This window comes from Phascolarctos cinereus, unplaced genomic scaffold (genome assembly GCF_003287225.1).
Source record: "Phascolarctos cinereus isolate Bilbo 61053 unplaced genomic scaffold, phaCin_HiC Scaffold_5;HRSCAF=322, whole genome shotgun sequence".
Taxonomy (NCBI): Eukaryota; Metazoa; Chordata; class Mammalia; order Diprotodontia; family Phascolarctidae; genus Phascolarctos; species Phascolarctos cinereus.
In genome coordinates this window covers 170,447,794-170,473,501 of record NW_027555958.1, presented here as the reverse complement: position 1 = coordinate 170,473,501, position 25,708 = coordinate 170,447,794, and the positions used below count along the sequence as shown (strand labels likewise).

At 35.9% G+C, this 25,708-nt stretch overlaps 1 long non-coding RNA gene and 1 pseudogene across 1 annotated transcript in view; both read right to left on the bottom strand.

Annotated features, from left to right (window-relative positions):
- Nucleotides 1-25,708, bottom strand: part of LOC144457565 (uncharacterized) — a 589,857-nt gene that overhangs the window by 448,291 nt on the left and 115,858 nt on the right. The window lies entirely within an intron of this gene.
- On the bottom strand, nucleotides 13,107-14,628 carry LOC110192056 (3-hydroxyacyl-CoA dehydrogenase type-2 pseudogene; annotated as a pseudogene).

The window sequence follows — 25,708 nt, the reverse complement described above, 5'->3', positions numbered from 1 at the left end:
CAGAGCTATTTATTAGATTAATATGTCAGTAATATATTATACAAGTTATGCTGGGGATTGGGTTGGGGAAATCTAGAAGATGGAGTAAGGCAGGAACTCATCTAAACTGTCCTAAATTCATCTCCAAACAACTATAAAATAATGCCTCAAAACAAATTGTGAGCTGCAGAACCAACAAAAGGATAGCATGAAATGATTTTCCAACCTAATACTATTTAGAAGGTTGGTAGGAAACATGTGTTTCACAGAGTTAAAAAGGGAGCATGATCCAATCAGGTGGTTTCTGGACAAGCCAGAAGCAGGCCATACCTTAGCAAGGCCCCAAACCTTGGCACAGGTCAGTGTGAAGGCCCTGCAGCCACAGCACAGACCAGCAGTGACCAGTGCAAGCCAGCAGTGAGGCCCTGTGCCCTTGTGCAAGAAGCTTGAGGCAGTTCCCCCTTCACCTAGGAGAAGAACCCAACTTTAACATGAAGCTAAAATTCATAAAATAGACTGAAGAAATGAGAGGGGGAAAAGAACCCAAATTTAGAAAGTTACTATGGTGACAATGATGAACAAAATGTAAACTCAGAAGAGGTCAACAATATCAAAATGGCTTACATGCAAAACCTCAAAGAAAAAAAAATGTGAATTGATCTCAGGTCCAAAAAGAAGTAGAATAGCTCAAAAAAAGGTTTTTAAATCAAATAAGAGATTTAGAAGGAAAATGGGGAAATGAATGACAATAAAGGAAGAGAATCAATTAAAAAAAAGCACCAATAGTTTAGTAAAGGAAGCACAAAAGTTGAAGAAAATATACAAAATTTCACTGAAGAAAACAATTACTTAAATAAATAGAACTGGCCAAATTGAAAAGAAGATGCAAAATGTTACTGAATAAAATAATTCCTTAAAAATTAGAATTAGGCAAATGGAGACTAATGATTTCATGATATATTAAGAAACAATAAAACAAAATCAAAAGAATGAAAAAATAGGGGAAACAAGTGAAATAGATCATAGGAAAGAAACAACGGACTTAGAAAATAGTTGCAGGAGAGATAACTTAAGATTTATTGGACTCCCTGAAAGCCCTGATAAAAAAGAGTCTGGACATCATATTTCAAGAAATTATCAAGGAAAATTGCCTTGATAGGTAATAGAAATAAATAGAAATGGAAAGAATCCACCAATCACCACCTGAAAGAGATCCCCAAATAAAAACTCCCAGTAATAGTATAGCCAGATTCCAGAGCTCCCTGGTCAAGGACTGTTGCTTGAAATAGCCAAAAAGAAACAAATAAAATACCATGGAGCCACAGTTGGGAATACAGAAGAATAAGCAGTTTCCATATTAAAAGAGCAGAAAAATTAGTATAGAAATAAATTTCTTTAGTGACGCAGATGTAGTGATGATACCTAAATCAGGAAGAGTGAAAACAGAGAAAAAAAAAACTATAGACCAACTTCTCTAAAGAATATCACTGCAAAAACTTTTAAATAAAATACTATTAAAGAGATTAAAGCAATTTCAACAAGGATCACACTTTATGCACAGGTCAGATCTACACCACAATTATAAGGCTGGTCCAATATTAAGAAAACTGTCAGCAACAATGACCATATAAATAACAAAATGAACCCCCAAAAAATCATATGATTACCTCAATAGACTCAAATTTTTTTGACAGAATGCAGCATCCATTCCTATTAAAAACACAAAAGAGTACTGGAAAAAATGTATCTTTCCTTAAAATAAATAGTATCTATCTAAACCCATCATCAAGCATTATCTATAATGGGAATAAGTTAGAAGCCTTCACAATAAACATCAGGGGTGAAGCAAGAATATCCATTATCACCACTATTATTCAATATTGTACTAGAAAGGTCAGCTATAGCAATGAGAAGAAAAAGAATTGAAGGAATTTGAATAAGCAAGAAGAAAACAAAATTGTCACTCTTTGCAAATGATATGATTGATATACTTAGAGAATAAACTAAAAAAAAACCTAGTTGAAATAATTGGCAATTTTAGTAAAGTTGCAGGATATAAAACAAATTCACATAAATCAGCATTTCTTTATATTACCAGAAAGTCCAACAACAAGAGATAAAAGTGATATTCCATATAGCATAACTGGAAACAATATAAAATACTTGGGAGTCTACCTGTCAAAACAAATCCAGGAGCTATATGAACACAATTGCAAAACATTATATAAAAACATTTTTCATACAAATAAAGCTGAATCTAAGTAACTACTGAAATATCAATTGTTCATGGATAAGCTAAGCCAATAATAAAAATGACAATTCTACTTAAATTAATTTACTTATTCAGCACCAAGTAAATATAACTACCAAAAGTTTGTTTTGTAGAACTATAAAAAATAAGAACAAAAATTATCTGGAAGAACAAACACTCAAAAATATCAAGGGAGTTAATGAAAAAACATGTAGAAAGGTGGACAAGTCATACAAGATCTCAAATTGTATTAATTGGTAATCATCCAAGCAATCTGGTAATGGCTAAGAAATAGATTGGTAGATCAATGGAATAGATTGGATATAGAACACACAGTATTAAACAATCATAGTAATCTACTGTTCAATAAATCCAAACACCAATGCTTTTGGGATGAAAACTGACTGACAAAAAACTTCTGGGAAAATTTGAAAACAGTATGGTAGAAACTAAGTATGGAATAATATCTTATATTATACTCCAAGATAAGGTCAAAATGGGTACTTGATTTAGACAAAAAGGATGATACCATAAGTAAATTAGGGGAATGTGGAATAGTTTACTTGTCAGACCAATGGAGATGGGAAGAATTCATGACCAGACAAGAGATATAGAGCATTACAAGATGTAAAAATTCATATACCTTTATTATATTAAATAAAAAAGATTTTGCAAGAACAAAACTAGTGCTACCAATATTAGAAGGAAAACAAAAATCTAGGAAAAAATTTAATAGCATGAGTCTCTGATTATAGCCCCATTTCTCAAATAGATAGAGAACTGAGTCAAATTTCTAAGACTATTATTAGTCATTACCCAGTTGATAAATGGTTAAAGGAAATAAAGAGACAGTTTTCAGAAGAAGAAATCAAAACTAGCTATAGTCACATAAAATGCTCTAAATCACTTTTGACTAGAGAAATAAAAATTAAAACAATTCTGATGTTTCACACAACACCTATCAAAATGTCTAATATGACAGAAAAGGAAAATGATAAATTTTGGAGAGGATGTGGGGAAATTGGGACAATAATGCACTATTGGTGGAATTGTGAACTAATCCAACCACACTGAAGGGCACTTTGGAACTATATGCAAAGGGTAATCAGACTGTGCTTTTGATTCAGCAATACCCCTATTTAGTCTGAATCCTGAAGAGATTAAGAAAAGGAGGCTATGTGTACAAAAATATTTATTGCAGCTCTTTTTGCGGTGCCAATGAATTGGAAATTCAGGTGATGTCCATCCATCATATTATTGCTGAACAAGTTGTGGTATATGATTGTAATGAACTACTATTGTTCTATAAAAAATGACAAGAAGGATATTTTCAGAAAAATCTGGAAAGACTCACATGACCTGTTGAAAAGTGAAGTGAGCAAACCCAAGAAACCATTGTACACAGTAACAGCAATATTGTCCAATGATCAACTGTGAATGACTTAGCTATTCTCAGCAATACAATGACCCAAAACAATTCTAAAGGACTCATGATGATAAAGAACTGCTAGAATTTGAATGCAGATAAAAGCATTCTATTTTTCACTTTATTTTTATGGCTTTTTTGTGGTTTGTGTTTTTTTATAACACAATTAATATGGAAATATCTTTTCCATGATTGTACATGTATAATCCCTATTAAATTGCTTACCATCTCAGGGTGGATTCAGGGGAGGAAAAGGAAAGAATTTAGAACTCATAAATTTTAAAAAAAATGTATCTTACAAATTTTTTATTTGGAAAAATAAAATATTATTTAAAATGTCTTAATTATGCAGAATTAGGAGAGAGGAATAAATAGAGATAAGTTAACCAGTTACAATCCTTGAAAGCTAATAAGTCTGAAGAAAAATGGGAATGGAAAGGAAGGAAGAAATTTAACAACAACCCATATTTACATAATGCTTTATAGTTTACAAAAAAATTTCTCTCATTACAATCCTATAATGCAAGTATTGGTATTCCCCTTTTACAGATGAGATAGCTAAGTGAAATTAAGATCATTTGGCAAGTGTCAGACTTAGTCCTAGAACCAAGTTATTCTCATTCCAAATACATATCTTTTTCTTATGTCCCATGCTGCCTGAATAGGACTTGGGAACAAAATGACTTAGAGTTGGGATGAGAAAGGGAAAAAAAACCATAATTCTGAGATTACATGTATAGAGAACATGAATAATTTGGAACAATGAAAAGAAATTGGGATAGTGAATGCATTTTTGGGTAAAGATGATGAATTCAGCTTCATAATATAATGATGTTCTTCAAAGCCCCTTTTTGACCTTTGGAATGGCTTACACCCATAAATGAAGGGGCAAATAATATAATTGGGCAGGTATTAAAGACTTTTTCCCCTGGGGCTTGGTGTCTCTTTGCCTTTCTTTAGGCATTCTCCCATCTACATTGGTCAGTGGAAGAGAGATGGAGTTCGAAACTGGGAACTTTAAACCCCAGAGCTATTTAACATTTCTTGAGCAAAACCATTACCAGGTTTATAGCCTAGCCTTCAAAAATAAAATTTAAGGAATACATGGAATGCTCTGACACTGGAAACCAAGTCTCTGAATCTCCTGGTATCCAGAGAAATGAGTAAACTAGAAGGAATTAGCTAACTTGGAGGACCTTGTTGTGTGTTCTAAAGAGTCTGGTTTCTAGAGCTGAAGGTCTCCTTCTGGGGATATGAAATGTTTCAGTAGCCCAAATGCTGAAGTAACAATCTAGAAATCTTAGGGGAGGCCTTTTATTGATCCCAGAAAAGAGGATTTTTAATTTTTTTCTTTGCCTTTTCTAAAAGTGCTAAAGAAAGCTCAAGGATTTTAAGTGGCAGCAACCACTCTTCCTGTAAGGAAAAGACAGACAGAGTATCAGATAACCCAAAGAATGAAAGCAGAGAATGGGTCCTGGTGTCCAATGAAGGAGTATCTTAGGCTACAATTTGTAGGGCAGCCGCCAATGGAAACTATAAATCCATGCAGACTGTTTTTAATGGAGGCTACAAAAGCAGTGGTGAATAGGAACAATGTGACTTCCTTACTAGAAGATGGAAGTGACCTTGAAGCATCAGAGGTACAAGATTCCCTTCTATGCTTGTGCCCTGGACAAAAAATATTCCATAAATGTTTACAGTGACTTCACAGGCTTCTTGCATATACACCTCTATACATGTTTTCCGTAAGTGTGTCTACCCCCAACCCACCGATTTTGTGTGTATTTGAAGATTGAATTAAAAAAATTTATTTACATAAAAAATATTTATTGCGCAGTTATTTTCTGGAAGGCCTCATTCTAATCACTGAGTTACAAATAGAAAGTAGATATTGCTCTTGTCCTCAAGACCATTTTAAACAAATGATACACATGAGAGATTGGTGGATAGAGAAGAGTGTTTTGGTCTCAGAAATAGCAGAAATGGAGAGTTTACAGATGGTGTTAATTTGATTACTTTTCCATTGAAAAATTTGGAAATTGAGTTAGTGCTGGGGAGGGATAGTTACAAATATGATTCCATTTAAGAAAATATAGAAAATATGGTTGTGTGAGCTGCACCAAGTAGATACCCTATGGTGTACTCTTGACAATCAGGACACAGGACAGCATACCTGGTCTATTATTTACATCTGCAGTGTGTTGTAGCAGAAAGGTGTCTGAGGTGATGCATAATCTGGTTTCTGAACCAGAAATGCTCAGCAGTATACAGTTAAGGAGAAATTAATGAATTAACTAGAAAAGATTTAGAGGAGAAGAAATATTCCAGGGTGGCAGTACAATAATTGTTTAGTAGAGTAGAAGTTAGGAAAGTCCAGAAAGGGAAGAGAGGGAAGTGAATCCTAGAAAAAGAATTAAAGGATGAGGCAATTAGGTAGTAGATCAGTTTAATTAGGAGTGAAATGATTTCCCATGTTAAAATCAGAAAGGGAAATTTCAAAGTTCAGGTTTGACATAGACTAGTTCCCAACGAAGTCTGTGTCCAAGCTAAGGCTTCTGCCACTACTGATGGAACTCCCACAGAGGTACCATGGTGTCCATATTAATGAAAGCCTGCTGTATCTGACCAGCTCTAGATGTTAACTATGCTTCACTCAACCATTTTCCTGCTATGGAGTGATTTCTAGTGAAAATAAGGTGGTGGTGGGTAGCTCAACTGGGAGTCAACCTTAAGGTCAATGGAACAGAAGAAAGGAAAAGAAAAAAAGTCCCATTTTGCCAATGTCTCTGAAGATCAGAGTGGAGAGGATGATGAGCTGGATATTAAAGCAATTTTGGAAGATAGGAAAGTTTTCCAAAGAGTGGCAAAGGATTGAAACAAAGATGGGGAGAAGGTGATTTAATAAATGTGGACTTCCAGTTATCATAAATAAGTGATTGGCTTCATCTGTTTTGGATGAGCAAGCATTCCCACAGACAGAATTGAACACCATGATTCCACAATTCCAGGATTCACACAGTACCAAAATTATACCAAGATAAGAATTTCATATTGAAGGGAAAATTCTTAACCAGAAATATAGCACCAAGGAAGTTAAGTGGAAATCATGAGGCCATGAACAGAAATATTTCAAATATTTTTGAAGTCTTCTAAGTATTTTTGAGAGCAACAAAATATGCAAAGGGGCAACTGGGAGTGCAGAGGATAGAGCGGGGTGAGGAACCTGTGGCCTCACAGCCACATGTGGCCTTCTAAGTCTTTGGGTATAGCCTTTTGACTGAGTCTCAGTTTTATAGAACAAATCCTTTTATTAAGGGAATTTATTCTATGAAGTTGGATTCAGTCAAAGGGCCACAGTTGAGAAGCTAGAAGGCCACATGTAGCCTTAAGGCCTCAGGTTCCCCACCCCTGGTGATAGGGCATTGAGCCTAGAGACAGAAAGACCTGAGCTTAAGTCCAGCATCATCTATGTGATCCTAGGAAAGTCCCTTAATCTGTTTGCCTTAGTTTCCTCAATTTTAAATTGATGATGATGACACTTAACTCACAGGATTGCTGTGAAGATGAAAAGAGATAATATTGCAAAAGTGCTTAGTTCAATTCCTGGCACATCAGAAGTGCTATATAATTCTTTATTCATTTCTTCCTCTTCCTTCCCCAAGAAGTAAACAACCTCAGAAACTTCCTCAGCCCACCTGATAATACAATTCAAATTCTAGCTAGAATGTCAGAGAATGACAATAGCAAATGTATAATGGTATAAAATGGAGGAGACCTTTTTTTTCCACTTAATTAACTGCACAGTTGATGGATGCAATCTGGTAGGTGAGAGGCGTGGCAAAGATCTGGCCAAATGCTATAGTCATAGTTCAGAGCTCTTATTGTTATTCAGCCTTGTCTGACTTCATGATCTCATTTGTGGTTTCTTGGCAAAGACCCTGGAGTGGTTTGTCATTTCCTTCTCCAGCTCATTTTATATATGAGCAAACTGAGGCAAACAGGGTCAAGTGCCTTGCTCAGATTCACATAGCTAGTAAGTGTCTAGGCTGGATTTGAAATCAGGTCTTTTTGACTCTAGGCTTGGTGCTCTATCCATTTCAAGCTGCCCCCCAAACTATAAAGTGAATATCAGAAATTTCTGAAGCAAGAGAGGGGGTGGGGATACTTCTCCATTCTTCACCAATATTCACCATTATTAATTTAAATTTGCAGTACAGATTATTATGCCTACCTAAATGTAAGTTAACAAGTGCATAGGGGAACATTATAATAGATGATTATATATTGGTATACAAATGTGGCAGGTAGTATGGGACAAGAGACCTGGCTTCAAGTCCCTGACCTGATATTTAGCAGCTGTGTGATCCTGATAAGGTCATTTACCTTCTTGGGCCTTCATTTTCCTAATTTATAGAATTGGAATCATGCTATCTTATTAACTACTAACTTTTACACAGCATTGATATAAACTCTGTTGCACACTTTAAAACATCCTATGAATATAGGTTATCATAATTTCATCTTTGTGTGACTTATTTTTCAACCAGCTCATGACTAATGTCAAAGTCCATTCATTCTGAAGCAGAAAATCAAAAGTACTACTTGATGCTGTATCATCTGTAAATCCATCTTCATTGCAAATCAAAAGGCTTATTCTTCCAGCTGAAAATCCAGGTATCACTTGGAAGCTATAAATTGAATAAATGTGTATGACAAGTGCCACACTATCATTTTAAATAATTTGTATAGTGGTAATTCTCTCTGACATCCCAAATTTTAGGTAGGTGTTTAGTGAGGAGAGGAGAGTTGAAATTTTGCATTTTGAATTTGCAATTCTTTTTTGTGTTTTGAAAAAGAAGCATGCTAGTCTTTTTTTTTTTTAATTTCCCTGTGATATCATTCTTTGTTCTCATGGCTACAGTGTATAGACTCTGTCAGAGGAAGCAGGCATTTACATAGAAAGACTATTGCCTAAGGTGATTGGAGAAATCTCCTTCCTCCCAGCAAGCATATTCCTACTGAATCGCCCCACTTAACTATTCCACAATTAGTGCACTTTGACCTTGATAGCAGGCTGTTCAAATTAGGAAATAACGAATACTAGTAATTCCTGTGGCTTCACACCTTTTGAGGAAAGTATTTCCTGTCTGACAGAATATTCTGATTATAGAGACTTATGTCTGTTGCCTCCCATTCAACCATAAATCTTATCCACCTGCCAAAAAACTGATCCTCATTTCTAAGTGTTTTGCTATTACTGCCTTTGTTCAGAAATTCCCTAGAAAGGGACATATTAAATAATGCTATTAATAATTGTGTTTGAAATAATCAACAGTTTTAGGATTTCAGAATCAGATTTTTTTCTTACAAAAAATAGGATAACTATCTAAAATGCAGAAGAAAATGAAGTGTTTTATACATTTAAAAGATCCTTAATTATTATTGAGCAATGTTTCTTCTTGGAAACTGTCTTTCCCAAGTAAGAGATTCTGAGTGATTCTGACAATTTAAAGGCCATATGCAGAAAGTGTTGAGTTTATAGTCAGGAATTTGTGATTTAGTTGTTTCAGTCGTATCCAAATCTTCATGACTCCATTTGTGGTTTTCTTGGCAAAGATAATAGAATGTTTTGCTATTTCCTTCTCCAGCTCATTTTACTGTTGAGGAAACTGGATCAAATAGGGTTAAGTAACTTGCCTCAGTTTCACAGAGGTAGTAAGTGTCTGAGACCAAATTTGAACTCAGGAAGATGAGTCTTTCTGACTCCAGGCCCAGCACTCTATCCACCGTACCACCTAGCTGCCCATAGTCAGTAAAACCTGAGGGTAAATCCTTTCTCAGACATGTGCTAACTGAATGATCCTGGGCAAGTCATTCAACCACTCTTTGCCTCATTTTCTATGTCTGTAAAATAAGAGAGTTAGATATGATGACATCTAAATCCTTTCTAGCTTTAAATTAGTGATCTGGTGATCCTGATGGGATGTGGCCCAAGCCAAGCTCTTTAGCCCCTTGACCCAAAGGGAATATGACTCCCATTTGTCTATAGGCCCTAGCCCCTCATCTCCCTTTGAAAGCCTTAGCCTTACCTTTTAATCTAATTCAGATATGCCTTTGCCCCTCACCCTAAAAAGAATCTGGTTCCCATTTAAGGTTCCTTATGGACTCCCCTTGTCTCCCTTTGAAAGCCTTGCTCAACCTTTTTGATCTCATTCAGATGCTTTTCAGTTCCTTCAATATTTATTCCCATTTTCTATTCAATCTCTCAGATCTTCTGATTAGAATTCTTACCTAGATTCTTTTCCCAGCCCCCTCCTCTGGCCACCCAAAGTTACTTTATAAGATCTACTCTGGCCCCTATTCAGAGGCTGAGAATCTCATGCCCAGAAGGCTGAGACTTTCTCATGCCCGCTGGTCCTTACCAGCATCACCCAGCCTAAATGTTTTATCACTAATAAACTTTTCCTCTGGCTGGAAGAAGATTTGAGTTGAATTCTTTGAGACAGGGCCTGGCGTCGCATTCCTGGGGTGCCCAGCAACGCCCCCAAAGTCCTAGACCTTTTCAATCCTATAAGTGAATCTCATGATAACCTCATCCCATGGACTTTTTCAACTAAGAAAAATGATTTTCTGCTTATGTGTGGGTACTGTTTTCCTCCACAGGGTCATCATCATCATCATCATCACCTTAATAATTTCAATTATTAATCTATTTGTTCAGCATCTCATCTATGCTAAGGTATGGGGATTACAAAGACATACAGGATATGATGTTTGCCTGATTAGGAAAAGTAAGGATAATAACTTACATTAATATAATACTTAATATATTCTTCTTTTTGTATTTTTTTATTCTAAACCTAAATACAAAATGAGAAAAAAAAAAAACATTGCCCTGTACACAGGAGACCATAAGAGAGGATTCAATACAAAACAATAAATTTCCATTTCAAGAAAACCTATGTAATAAATATTACACATTGTTTTCAAAGCTGCCCAGTTTTTCTTTGCTTCCTTGTCATTTTTCTTTTGTTCTTTGCTGTTCACTTTTTTTCTTTATTTTTCCCTCCCTCCCCCAACCATGCTAAAGAAGGCTACAATTAAGTGTGAATCCCCCTCTCTCTCTCTCTCTCTCTCTCTCTCTCTCTCTCTCTCTCTCTCTAGTGATAGACACATATATACACATTTATAGACGTAAATATACACAAATGTGCATATATACACTCATATACATTTATGTAAAACTATACTAAGCTTATTTTCTTCTATCATCTCTTTCTCTGAAGTTGGATAGCATCTTTTTCTAAATCAACCAGCTCATTTCCTACATCACAGTAATATTCCAACCCAATGATGTCCTATATGAGACATTGCCTATGGAAGTCTTTCCCCTCAATTTTCTGCATTCCTTCTATTCTTGGCTACATATTATACATATTATTTACACAAGAAAATTTTAATTTAAAATAATTGAAATAATTCTTTTTACACTTCAATTCTCTAACCTCATAATATAGTTTAAGGTCTGATACTGTTGAATCTACTTTCTTTACAACTTTTTCCCACCAGTTTCTTTGAAGTTCCTGATCTTTAGTTCTTCCAAATGAACTTTGTTATTATTTTTTCTAACTCAGTAAAATATTTTTAGTAATTTAATTGGGATGGCATTGAATAAACAGAGTAGTGAGATAAAATTTTCATTTTAACAATTATGTTGGTTTAACCTACCCATGAACAACAAATATTACTTCAATTATTTAGGTCTGAGTTTACTTGTATAACAAGTATTTTGTGTTTATGCTCATGCAATTCCTGTGTCCGTTTTGGTAGATATATGCACAGATACATTATACTATCTAGCTATTTTAAGTGGTCTAAAACAATGTCAAATAGTATTGCTAACATATAGTATAGTTTCTCTATTTTTTTCATTAATCTATTTTAACTTTGACTTTGAGCTCATATTTACTATCGTTAATTTTTAATGTACTCAATGCTTCTCTTGCCCTTCATTTTATCTTTCCATGTATCTCTCATTTTTATAATAATTCCTGAAAGCAACACATCATTGAATTCAAAATTTTAATCTGCTATCCATTTCTGTTTTATGGGTTGATTTGTCCCATTCACATTCTAATGTACAATTACTTATGCATTTTCCTCCTTCCTATTTTTCCTCACTATACTTCTCATCCTATTTACCCTATCCCTCTTCACTCCCCTGCTTTACTTCTGCCCACTACCTTGTCCTCTTATTCCTTAACCTACCCACCCTTCTATGTTCCTCCTTTATCCTCTCCCCCAACCCTATCTTCTTGTCCTTTATTTCTTTCTGAATTGAGAAGGCTTTTATACTGTTCTAGGTATAAATGTTCCTTTTTCAACCCATTCTTCATGAGAAAAAGGTTCTAGCACTACATGCCCTCCCCACTACCAGCTTCTTCTACATCACTTTTTCCTTCTATGCTTCATTTGTATGAGAATTGCTCCTTTTTATCTCTTCCTATACAGTTTTATATTTTTAGAATCACCCTATCATACTCAGCTCAGCCCATATCTTTCTTTCAAACTACTCAAATAATGATGGCAATCATATGAGTACTGCAAATATTTTCACATATACAAAGTAAACAGTTTGAACTTATTGAGTCCCTTATAATTGGTCTTTAATGTTTACCTTATATTTGTCCTGGATGTCATATATCAAAATTTCCTTAAGTCCTGGGGTTTTTGTCTTTCTCACAAAAACTGGAAAATCTTTGAGTTTGTTAAATGTCCTTTTTTTCCATTTAAGATTGTACTTAACTTTGATGGGTAAGTTACCCTTGGTTATAATCCCATCTCTTTTGCTCTATGGAATATAATATTCAGAGACCTACTGTCCTTCAATGTAATAATTGCTAGGTCTTGTGTAATCCTTATTGTAGTTTCACAATATTTAAATTTGTTGTTGTTGTTGTTGCTTCCAATATTTTTTTTCCTTACCCTGGGAGCTTTGAAACTTGGCTATGATATTTCTGTAAGTTTTCCTCCTGGCATCTCTTTCAGATGGTGATTGGTGGATTTTTTCTATTTCTGCTTTGCTTTCTTGTTCTAGAACTTCAGGACAAAATTCCTTGATAATTTCTTGTAATATTGTATCAGGATTTTTTTTATCATAATTTTCAGGTACTCTGACTATTCTCATATTATTTCTCCTCTATCTATCCTCCAGATTGACTGTTTTTCTCTATTTTTTCTTATTTTATTTCATGATTTCTTTAATGACTTAAAAAGTCATTAGCTTCCCCTTGCCCAATTCTAGCTTCCTTTTTTTTCCCTCTTCAGCCCTGCTGTCCCACAGAGCCCATAGAAATGACCTGTATCACATACCAGATGTTAAGACATAGAAGGTAGAGGCCCTGGTGCCCATGTTGCCAGAGGGAGGCCAGGGCAGCCAAAGCCTAGGCCTCAGCATCGGGACTGCATGCCGATACTTCCATTCAGACAGATCACCTCACCACTGACAGGGGTTTTTCTACCACAGACTGCACAAGGTGGGCATATTCTGCTGGATCTCCCAGGAAATTGGGGAAAATACTTGATGGGCAAGGAAGGAGTGGACTTTTTCAGGGAGTCCCAACAGGAGGGGTGTCTCAAACAAGCCTGAAGCAATGGTGACCACCCAGATCTCCATGGGGTCTAGGTCATCCCCACAATGCCCCTCTTGGTTGCAGAATATGCAATTTGGCAAACTTGGCTCTCAAAGGCCACATTGGCTGTGTTGATGATAACACTCCAGTGCCTACCCTCATCGGGCTCATTCTTGCCAATCTCCCCAGCAGCAAGTCAGATCACATTAAAGGTGCCAATTAGATTTACCTGGATCACTTCTGTAAGGCCTCCAGGGAGTGTGTTTTACTATTCTTGAAGTTGTAAGTCTTGGAGGCCATAGCTACACCAGCACTATTAATGACCATGTCCACCTGGTCAAATTTCTCCCCGGCCAAGGTCAGGGTCCCCTGCACATCTGCTTCAGAGGTTACATTGGTGGGGGTGAAAGCACAGGAAGCCCCCAGCTCCTTTATCATGGCTTCACCTGATGAGTGGGGCAAATCTATGATGAAAGCCCAGGCCCCATGCTTGACCAGTACTTGGTTGGTGGCCTGGGCCAGGCCTGACGCTCCTCCTGTCACCATGCCAACCATGCCCTGCAGATTCCAGATGCCTCACATCACCACCATAGTTCAGTTCCCCAATTCTAGTTTTCAAGGACTTATTTTCTTCCTTAAGTTTCTGATTCTCTGTTTCTAGGTGGCTGATTTTCTTTTAATTTTTTAAAATTTTCTTTTAAAATCTTGGTTTTATTGGATTGCTCTTATTTTTTTTTCTAATTTTTCCACAATCACTCTTATTTGACTTTTAAAGTCATTTTTAAAGTTCCTCCAAGAATTCTTTTTATGCATGGGAACATTTGATGTTTCTCACTGGAGAAAGAGTGGCTTTTTTAGCTCCATTATCTTTCTCTGAATATGAACCCAGAGCTTCTCTATCTCCATAGTAACTATCTACGTTTGGATTCTTTCTCATTTGCTTACTTATTTTTATTTATTTTTCATTTTGATTTTGATTTTCACAGCTATTAGTATAATTCTGAGGCATGGGAAATGATGCCGCAAGCCTCAGGTCCTTCTTACTGTTACTTTGGGAGGTCTGTCATGGAGCCCAACTTTGGGGTCTCCTCTCTACTAAACCACAGCCAGGGCCTCCAGCCACACTTTCAAAAGATCTTGTTCCCTGAGGTCCCTCTAATGGCTGCAAACTACAACTGCTCTCTCTATACCCTGGAATTGAAACCAGGGACTTTGCTCTCTTATAATTGCCACATCCACCAGGGTCCCTGCCCCTCACTACTGCACTCACCATAGCTCCTTCTCCCTGAAGCCCATAGCTCGGGAAATGTCTGGTCAGCACAGCTGGGCTTGGAATCCATTGACAGTGGAAGGTCATTCAATCTTCTCCTACTCAGCCATCAGATTCCCCACACTGTCCCTGAGATGAAAGTTTCTAACACTGAGGCTGCTTCTCCATCTAGCTGCACCCAGGGCTTGTTGCTCCTTGATTCTGCAGAATCTGCCTGGAAATGTTCACACTTTACTCAAGTCAAACCTCCACCCCAAGAGGTCAGGTCTTTCCTGGGGTCTTCTCAAATTGTGTTAGGAGGACAACTGATTTACCTTGTGTTTATTTCTGCTGCCCTGAAGCTATGTTCTGTCTTTTTTTTGTGGAGGGAATTTAAAAAGCAGAAACTTTTCTGATCTAAACCCCACCATCTTCCAAGAATCTTCTCTTTTAACATATTATAACAACCTCATCAGTTAGGAACTAATTAGTGTTGTAATTTTATTAATGAAGAAAATGGGGTTCAGTAAATTGTTCATGTCCACCTAGTTAGTAAGTGTCAGAAACAGGACTTGAGTGAAAATCTTCCTGATGTCAAGTCTATCATTCTATTTCCTAATCTGCTTTAAATCTTAGTAGGAAGGAATGAAAGGAAACTTACACCTATTGGGGGAAATGTGCTATAAAAAAGAAGCATATGGAAAAACAACAAAAAAAGAGTATTCAGATAAGTTTCTAGAGATTAAAGGATTGAATATTTATTTATTCATTTATTATTTCATTCATTTCTTGGTTGGTTGATTTTTCTATTTATGTATTTTCTTAGGGTGGTCAAGGTAGTTTTTATGGAAGGGGTAGGGTTTAATCTAGGCCATGAAGGATAGGTATGATTTAGATTAATGGAAAGAGATTAGGCTCAGATTCTTATAATCTAGACACTGCTAAGATTCTTAAAATCTAGCCAATAGTTCACTAACATTCAGAGTCCTTAAGAGTCTGGCCAATATGATGGATGTTCTAATAAACTTTGTCTTTGGTTGAAAAAAAAAAGAAATAGATTAGCTATTTCACATTGAAGAAATGGAGACAACAGAGACAGAAGATTGAAAGTTAATTGTAAATTTTTAAAGGGATTTCAAACAACAGACAGCCTGCTTGATCAATAAAAAAAGAAAAAAAAAACCTGACATTTATACAGTATTTTGCATACACTGTATTACCTGATCCTTCCAACAAACCTATGGGGTTTTTATTACAGACACTATTATCTCTATCTTATACAAGAGGAAAATGGGGTTCAGAGATTTGCATATAGAAATGTTGTGCCACCAATATGTTTATTTTGACTATGAAAAGAAAGGAGAGAAAGAATTAATCCTGGATTGAATTGGTAGTGGAAGGTTTATCATGGATAATGGATTATGCCAGTCAAAAAACAGAGGTGTATTGAAACAAAGAGAGGAGAAAAAGAAAAACATTGTGACTTAAGAAAAACTAAACACTCAGAGGGCATAGGTAAGCTATGGAATTTACTTATTCAGAAGACTTTGATTAGATAAAATATAGATAGCTATAAACATATCTAGCCCTACACATACACATGTATACATGAATTATATACACAGATGCCCATAGATACAAATATACATGTATGTATATGTATGTGTTTGTATATATGTATGTATGTATACATTCATATATATAGGCTTGTGGCTGCAGGGGAGAAGGGTTCCTTCCTGGCTGAAGACCAGAACAAAGACCAGTAGAGCAGTAACCACATCTCTCTCCAGATCACACCATCAAAAATGTTCAGAAGCCCAAAACTAGCTATAAAAATAGGAGTGCAAAAAAGCCTAAAGCTTAGAACAGTGCCTCACCACCCCCATGGTAAGCAAAACTCAACTTTAACATAAAGTTCAAACTCAAGAAATTGATTTTTAAAAATCAGCAGACAATAAAAATGACCATACTATAAAAACTACAATGTTGGCTGGGGAGATAGCAAGATGCAAACTCAGAAGAATACAACAATGTGAAAATAGTTACAAGCAAAGCCTCAAAGAAATAAAAATGCGAATTGGACACAAACTCAACAAGAATTCCTTGAATTCACTGAAGAAAAAAAAAACCTCCTTGAAAAGCAGAATTGACCAAATGGGAAAAAAAGTTATAATAACTATTATTTTTCCCCCTGAACGATTATACCCAGTTTTGCTGGGTAGCTTATTTTTTTTTATTGTAATGCTAGCATAATCCTCCAGGGAAAAAAAATAGATATTCAATGAAATAGAGGACTTTCAAGCACTCCTGATAAAAAGGTCAGAGCTAAATAGAAAATTTAACTTTCAAATACAAGAGTCAAAAGAAGAATAAAAAGGTAAACGTCAAAAATAAATTATAAAGAACTCAATATAGTTAAACTATTCATATACCTACATGGCAAGATGACACATATAACTCCTAAAATCTTTATCATTATTAGGATTGGGAGTCTACACAAACAGTGTGGGTATAAGTCAATAATATTTGGATGATCTCTAAAAGAAATGAAGAGGTGAAAAAGAAGTATGCCATGGAAGACAGTGAAAGGGGGAAGTACAATGGGGAAAATACTCTTACCAAAGAAAGATACACAAGGAAATGCTTTTACAGTGGAGGGGGAAATGGTGATTGGTGGGGCCTGCTATAATATCACTTTTATTTGAATTGATTCAAAGAGAAAAGAATGCATCCATACACACACACACACACATACACATATACACACTCAGTTGGGTATACAAATCTATCTTACTCAACAAGAAAATAGCAGAGCAAAAAAATGAGCAAAATACAGCAAAAATAGCAAAGAAATAAGAGAAAGAGTGGGTGATAAAATGGATGGCAGATTAAAGGAGGCTGTGATCAGAAGTAAAACATACTCTTGGGAAAGAAAGAGAAAGATAAACAACAAAATAGGATGGAAGGAAATACACAGTAACCATAATTTTGAATGTCGACGGGATGAACTCACTCATAAAATGAAAGTGAATTGCAGAATGGGTTAAAAACCAGAATACAACAGTATTGTTTACAGGAAATACACTCTAAAAATAAAGTCATTTATGGAGTTAAAATAAGAGACTGAAGTAGAATTTACTATACTTCAGCTGTGGTAAAAAGAAAAAAAAGTCAAGGGTAACAATTATGATCTCAGACAGAGCAAAACCCCAAATAGACCCAATTAAATGAGACAATCAAGGAAATTGCACTTTGCTCAAAGGTACTATAAACAATAATGCAGTATAAATACTAATCATATTACACCAAATAGCAGAGCACCTAAATTTTTTTAATATAAATTTATTTATTTTTACTTTTCAACATTTACTTCCACAAGATTTTGAGTTCCAAATTTCCATATCGCCCCTCCCCCACCTCAAGATGGCATGCATTCTGAATACCCCTTCCCCTAGTCTGCCCTCTCTTCTATCTCTACCCCCCCCTTGTCTTATCCCTTTTTCCCTTCTATTTTCCTGTAGGGCAGGATAGACTTTTATACCCCATTTCTTGTATTTCTTATTTCCCAGTTGCATGTGAAAACATTTTTTTAAAACATGTGTTTTTAAAACTTTGGGTTCCAGAGGCAGCTAGGTGGCTCAGTGGATAGAGTGACGGCCCTGAAGTCGGGAGGACCTGAGTTCAAATCTGGCCTCAGACCAAACACTTGACACTTACTAGCTGTGTGACCCTGGGCAAGTCACTTAACCCCAATTGCCTAAAACCAAAAAATAAACAAAAAAAACCTTTGGGTTCCAAATTTTCTCCCTTCCTCCTTTGCCATCAACCATCATTGAAAAGGCAAGCAACTCAATATAGGTTATACATGTGCAGTTATGCAAAACAACTCCATAGTAGACATGTTGTGAAAAACTAACTCTATTTCCCTTAATCCTATCCTGTCCCCCCATTTATTCTATTCTTTCTTTTGACCCTGTCCCTCCTCAGAAGTATTTGCTTCTGATTATCACCTTTCCCAATCTGCCCTCCTCCCTATCATCCCCACTCTCCACTTATTTTCCTGTAGGTTAAGACAGATTTCCACACTCAATTGAGCATGTATGTTATTCCCTCCTTAAACCAAATTCTATGAGAATAAGATTCACTCATTCCCTCTCACCTTCCCCTGTTTCCCCTCTACTGTAAAAGTCTTTTCTTTCAGTTTTTTTTGTGAGATAATTTACCTCATTCTACCTCTCCATTTCTTCTTTTCCTAATATAATCCTCTCTCATCCCTTAATTTTATTCTACAGATATGACCCCTTAATCTTCAACACACCCCATGCCATGTATCTATCTACTATCTATCTATCTATCTATCTATCTATCTATCTATCTATCTATCTATCTGTCTGTCTGTCTATCTCTACATATATCCATATAGTATTATTCTTCCAACTACCCTAATACTGACAAAGGTCCCATGAGTTATAAATAACATCTTTCCATGCAGGAATGTAAACACTTCAACCTTAATAAGTCTCTTATGATTTCTCTTTCATATTTACCTCTTCATGTTTCACTTGAGTTTTGTATCTGAGAGTCAAATTTTCTATTCAGCTATGGTCTTTTCATCAGGAATGCTTGAAAGTCCTCTATTTCACTGAATAACCATTTTTTCCCCTGAAGGATTATACTCAGTTTTGCTGGGTAGGTGATTCTTGGTTGTAATCCTATCTCCTTTGCCCTCCAGAATACTATATTCCATGCCCGGGGGTTCTTTAATGTAGAAGCTGTTAAATCTTGTGTTATCCTGATTGTGTTTCCACAATACTTGAATTGTTTCTTTCTGGCAGCTTGTAATATTTTCTCCTTGACCTGGGAACTCTGGAATTTGGCTACAATATTCCTAGGAGTTTTCCTTTGGGGATCTCTTTCAGGAGGAGATCAGTGGATTCTTTCAATTTCTATTTTGCCCTCTGGTTCTAAAATATCAGGGCAGTTTTCCTTGATAATTTCTTGAAAGATAATCTCTAGGTTATTTTTTTGATCATGGCTTTCAGATAGTCCAATAATTTTTAAATTCTCTCTCCTGGATCTATTTTCCAGGTCAGTTGTTTTTCCAATGAGATATTTCACATTGTCTTCTATTTTTTCATTCTTTTGGATTTGTTTTACAGTGTCTTGATTTCTCATAAAGTCACTGTCTTCCAATTGCTCTATTCTAATTTTTAAGGAAGTATTTTCTTCAGTAATCTTTTGAACTTCCTTTTCCATTTGGCCAATTTTTCTTTTTAGGGCATTCTTCTCCTCATTGGCTTTTTGTACCTCTTTTTCCATTTGGGTTAGGCTTTTTTTTTAAGGTGTTAATTTCTTCAGTATTTTTTGGGGTCTCCTTTAGCATCACTCTTAGTTTTTCCTCTACTTCTCTTACTTGCTTCTCAAAATCCTTTTTGAGCTCTTCCGTGGCCTGGGACCAATTCATATTTTTCTTGGAGGCTTTGGATGTAGGAGTTTGGCTTTGTTATCTTCTTCTGGATGTGTGTTTTGATCTTCTTTGTTAGTAAAGTAAGATAATATAATCTGACTCTTTTTGCATTGCTTGCTCATGATCCTGGACCTTTACTTCAGTTTTAAACTCTTTGTTAAGGTAAGAGTCTGCTTCCTTCCAATGTGGAGAATGTACTGTCCCAAGCTTCGGGCATTTGTACAGCTGTTTTCAGAGATATTTGTAGGGACCTGTAAATTTTCAGTTCTTCCAAGTTGGTATGTTAAGAAGAGAGGTGTTTACTCCTTTCCTGGCCTGTGCTCTGGTCTATTAGTGACCAAAAGTACTCCTTTCTGCCTTGAACTGCAAGGAGGGTTCCCTCTTCATAGCCACTACAAGCGCCACCATGACAGTGTCCCTCCTTACCCCAGGGGTACCCCTCAGAACTGTGATCCAGATCCAAGCACGGGCAAAGCAAGAGATTCTTGCCTCAACACTGGCAAAGAAATCCCTGCAATCCCCTTCTGATCAGCCACTGGATTCCCCCTTAGTCTGTGGGCCAGAAGCTCAGGAAGCAGCCCCCACTTGGGACATGCTTGGGGAATAGAGCTGATACTACCATGCTTCTCTCTCAGCGCCACAGAAACAGACTTTTCCCCACTGACCTTCTAAGTTGTCTTTGGCATTCCTGGGTTGAGAAGTCTGGAAACTGCCATGGCTGCCAGAAATTCAGTCCTCTGAGGCTTGCTCCAAGTTTGCTGTGGCCTGTGTGCCCATGCTGACTGTGCTCCTCCCACTCGCTGGAGCAATACACCTTTCTGATCAATCATCCAGGTTGTCCTGCACTGGAAATTTGCTTCACTCTGTCTTTTTGTGGGTTCTGCTGCTTTAGAATTTGTTTAGAGCCAATTTTTAAATAGGCGTTTGGAGGCGTTTGTGGGAGAGCTCAAGGAAGGCACTGCGTTCACTCCACCTTCTTGGCTCCACCATCAAGCATCCAAATTCTTAATGGCACAAACAAAACCAATATAGCTGAAAATAGGAAGAAAACAAGAAATTGGGAAATGGGAGGAGTAGGAAATTTACAGCAAATTTCTCTAATGATACATACACATAATCATAAACACACATATGGATATTCATAATATACATTTCTCTATCTATACATACACATATACATAAGTATATGTATGCATACATACATGTGGGTGTATATATAGATATATTTACACATATATACATATATACATATATATGTGTATATATGTATATATATATATATATATATATATATATATACATATATACACATATATATGTATATAATTCTTCAAGTAATAAGGGAGCAAAACTGGTGGTTTCCAGAAGAAGAAATCAAAAGTATCTATTATCATATGAAAAATTCTCTAAATCATGGTTGTTTATGAAAATGAAAATGGAAAAAAGAAAATGCAAGGTAAAACAGTTCTGAAATACTACCTTACAGCTCTCAGGTTGGCCAACATGACAGAAAAGGAAGATGACAAATACTGGAAGGGATGTGAAAAAACAGGGACACTAATGTATTGTTGGTGGAATTGTAGACTGGTCCAAACATTCTAAAGAAATATTTTGAACTCTGTCCAAAAGCCTGTAAAATTGTACATGTACTTTTGTCCAGCAGTGTCACTACTAGGTGTATATCCCAAAGAGCTCAAAGAAAAAGGAAAAGGACAAGAACTTATATTTACAAAATATTATAGCAGCTCTTTTTGTGATGGAGAAAGATTTTGAAATTGAGGGAATGCTCCTTAATGGGGAAAGGCTGAACAAGTTGTGGTATATGCTTTTGCATTGTAAGAAATGACAAGCAGGATGGTTTAAAAAAATGTGGGAAGACATATGAAGTGAAACATAATGAAATTAGAAGATTCAGGAGATGATTTTACACAGTAACAGCAACATTTTATTGATGATCAACTATAAAAACTTAGGTACTCTGATCAAAACTATAGTCCAAGTCAATACCAAAAGACTTCCAATAAAAATCCTATCCACCTCCAGAAAAAAAGTGATGAGATCTGAGTGAAAATATGTTTTTCATTTTTTTCTTGCCTTTTTTGTAACCCTGGTCAATATTGAAACATATTTTGTATTTTCAATATGTATAATTGACATCATATTGTTTACCTTCTCAGTGGATTGTGGAGGGTTGCAATGGAGGGAGAGAATTTGGAACTCAAATATTTTTTAAATGAATGTTAAAGTAAATAAATAACGAATGTTTTAAAATTGAAATGGCAAATATGTTATGCTATTTCCCCCATAAGTTCTTTTATTTTTAGTAGGTCTAGTCTTATTTAATTGTGCATCTTATTTCTTTGTTTAGGTGTCATGGACCATAACTTTCTTTTTTTGCTAAGCCTCATTTATCCTTATTGGAGAGTACTGGGGGTTAAAAAATGACTTTCAGTAGCAGTAGCTGATGGTCACTACAAATGGAAGGTTTTCAGATATTCATCATGTAGAGAGTAGTATTAAGCCCTGAAGAACAAAATATTGTATTGTAAAAAAAATAATGAATTAGAAGTCAAGGATCTTGTTCAAGTCTTGGCTTTGCTCTTGGCCAATGAATATATTTTCTGGTCTTCAATTTACTCATCTATAAAATGGCTTTTTTGGATTAGAAGCTAATAGATTCCTTTTAAACCTTTATTCATGACGTGAGCTATAGATTTTGCCCATATCTGAAAATTTCCAAATTCATTAACCAGTGGACTCAGAATACATATTATGTAAGGAGAGAGAAGCAGCTTTAGACTCTGGATCCCAATAGCATCAATCTTCTCTTAGAATAATTCAAGTACTTTAGGTTGCCATTTTAGTGACTACCAGTACATTAAGGAGTCTTCTTATGAATTGTTCTCAAGTTTCTCTTATAATAGAAATAATACTTTAGAATATGTTATAATCCTCCCCACCATTAAAAAGATAAGAAATTACAATAGTGAACAAAAACCCCTCAGTAGATCCTACAATTCCTGTTAACTATCAGCTTATACCTCTTCTCTCCATTATAACTAAACTCCTTAAAAAGGCAAACTATTCTTGGTATCTCCTCTCCTCATCCTCTAAACTCTCTACAATATGGCTTCTGATCTTGTCACTTAACTTAAACTGCTCTCTCCAAAATTATTAAGATGTCTTAATTGAAAAATCTAATAACAATTATCCTCCATCTTCATCTCTCTGAAAAATTTGAAGCTCTTGGTCACTTTTTTTTATTCTGGATATATTCTCCTTTCTGGATTTTGTGACATTGCTAACTCTTAGTTCTCTACATGTCTGACTATTTCTATATTATGCCCCCTAATTTTCAATATCTTCCATAGATATGGATGACGCTTTCTTTTCTTTCTATGTACTGTGAATTAGTGATATCCTCAGGTTCCAGAACTTAGTTATCTTTTTTTTACAATGATTCCCATATTTGTACATGCTTCCTTAGGCACTCGCCTGACCTCAATTCCTACTTTACTATCTACCTACTCAACATTTCATACATCCATCATCTAGGCATCTTAAATTTAATATGTCTTGTCATTACATTTTTCTGTAAACTGGATCACTCTTCTGATATGTCCTATGATTATCAAGGACACCACCATCTGATTAGTCAATCAGATTCAAAATTTCAGTGTCATTCTTGACTCTTTGCTTTTTTGCTTAGTGTTTCATTTTTCCACAATTACAAAAGAATTTTTAACATTCATTCTTAAAACTCTGTGTTCTAAATGCTCTCTTTCCCTACTTCCCCATCCCACTCATTGAGAAGGCATGCAATTCAATATAGATTATACATGTGTAGTCATGCAAAATATATTTCCATATTAATCTTTTGTAAAAGAAAACAGACCAAAAACTCAAGAAAAATGAAGTAGAAAAAAACATGTTTCAATCTATATGCACACACCATCAATTATTTCTCTGGGGATAGATAGCATTTTTCATCATAAGTCCTTAAAAGTTGCCTTTGATCATTATTGCTGAGAACACCTAACTCATTCACAGTTGATCATCTTTCAATATTGCTATTACTTTGTACACAGGACATGTCACTATGCATGAGTTTCAGTAACTCCAGGTTTTTCTGAGAATATTCTGCTCATCATTGCTTATAACACAATATTTTTCTGTCAAAATCTCATACCACAATTTGTTCAGCCAGTCCCCAATTGATGGGCATCCCCTCAATTTCCAATTGCCACCAGAAAAGAGCTGCTATAAATATTTTGCTACATATATGTCCTTTTCCTTTTTGAGATACAGACCTAATAGTGGTGTTGCTAGGTCAAAGGGTATAGGTGGTTTTATAACCCTTTGGGCATACTTCCAAATTGCTCTGCAGAATGGTTGAATCAGATCACAACTCCACCAACAATACATTAATGTCACATTTTTTCCACATCCCCTTTAGTATTTGTCATTTTCCCTTTCTATCCTATTAATCAATCTAATAGGTATGAGGAAATACCTCAGAATTTTTAAAATTTGTATTTCTCAAATCAACAATGAGTTAGATCATTTTTTCCATATGTCTATAGATAGTTTTGTTTACTTTATCTGAAAACTGTTAATATCTTTTGATCATTTATCAATTGCGGAATGACTTTTTTTTTAATAAATTTGACTCAGTTCTCTATATGCTTGGAAATGAGGCCTTTACCACAGAAACTTGCTTCTATTTTTTTTTCAGTTATCATTGCTAACTGTTATTTTCCCCCTGTTAATTCTATTCTTTCTCTCCTTTCATCCTTTCTCTTTTCAAAAGTGTTTTGCTTCTGACTACTACCTCCCCTGATTTGCCCTCCCTTCTATTAACCCCCCACCCCTTATCTCCTGCCCTTCCTACTTTTCTGTAGGGTAAGATAGATTTCTATACCCAATTGAGTGTATATTATTCCCTCTTTGAGCCAATTCTAATGAAAGTAAGGCTCACCTTACTGTCTACCTCCCTCTCATCTCCTCCATCTTCTACTCCACTGTAAAAGCCTTTTCTTGCCTCTTTTATGTGAGATAATTTGCCCCATTCTTTTCCCTTTCCCTTTCTCAGAGTGCATTCCTCTCTCTATTTTATTGTTTAGATATCATCCCTTCACATTCAACTCACATCTGTGCCCACTGTCTATATATACTCCTCCGTAACTATCCTAATATTGAGAAAGTTCTTATGAGTTACAAGTATCATTTTCCCATATGGCAATGTAAACAGTTTAGCCTTATTAAGTCCCTTATGATTTCTCTATCCTGTTTACCTTTTTTATGCTTCTGTTTACCTTTTTATGAATCTGTAAGTTTTCAGTTCTTCCAAGGTGGTATTATCTAAGGAGAGGTATTTACTATTCTCCTGTCCTGTGCTCTGCTGTGTGAATGACTACAAGGCTTGGAACTGTGATGAGGGTTACTGTTCCACTGTGGCCAGCAAGCTCTGGTGTGCTAGGGCTTCTCCTTGCCCTGGGACTGCCACCTGGTGCTGTGACCTAGATTTGAGTATGGGAAAGCAGCAGAGTCAAGCCCCTGTTTCCCCCCAAAGAGGAACCCTGTAATTTCCTTCTGATTAGTTGTTGGAAGATCCCTTACTATCTTCAGGCTTAGAGCCCCAGGAGCAGCTGCCGCCAAGCGGGTTCAGTAGCTCCGAAGCTCTTGGTTTGGTAGGGCTTGTGCT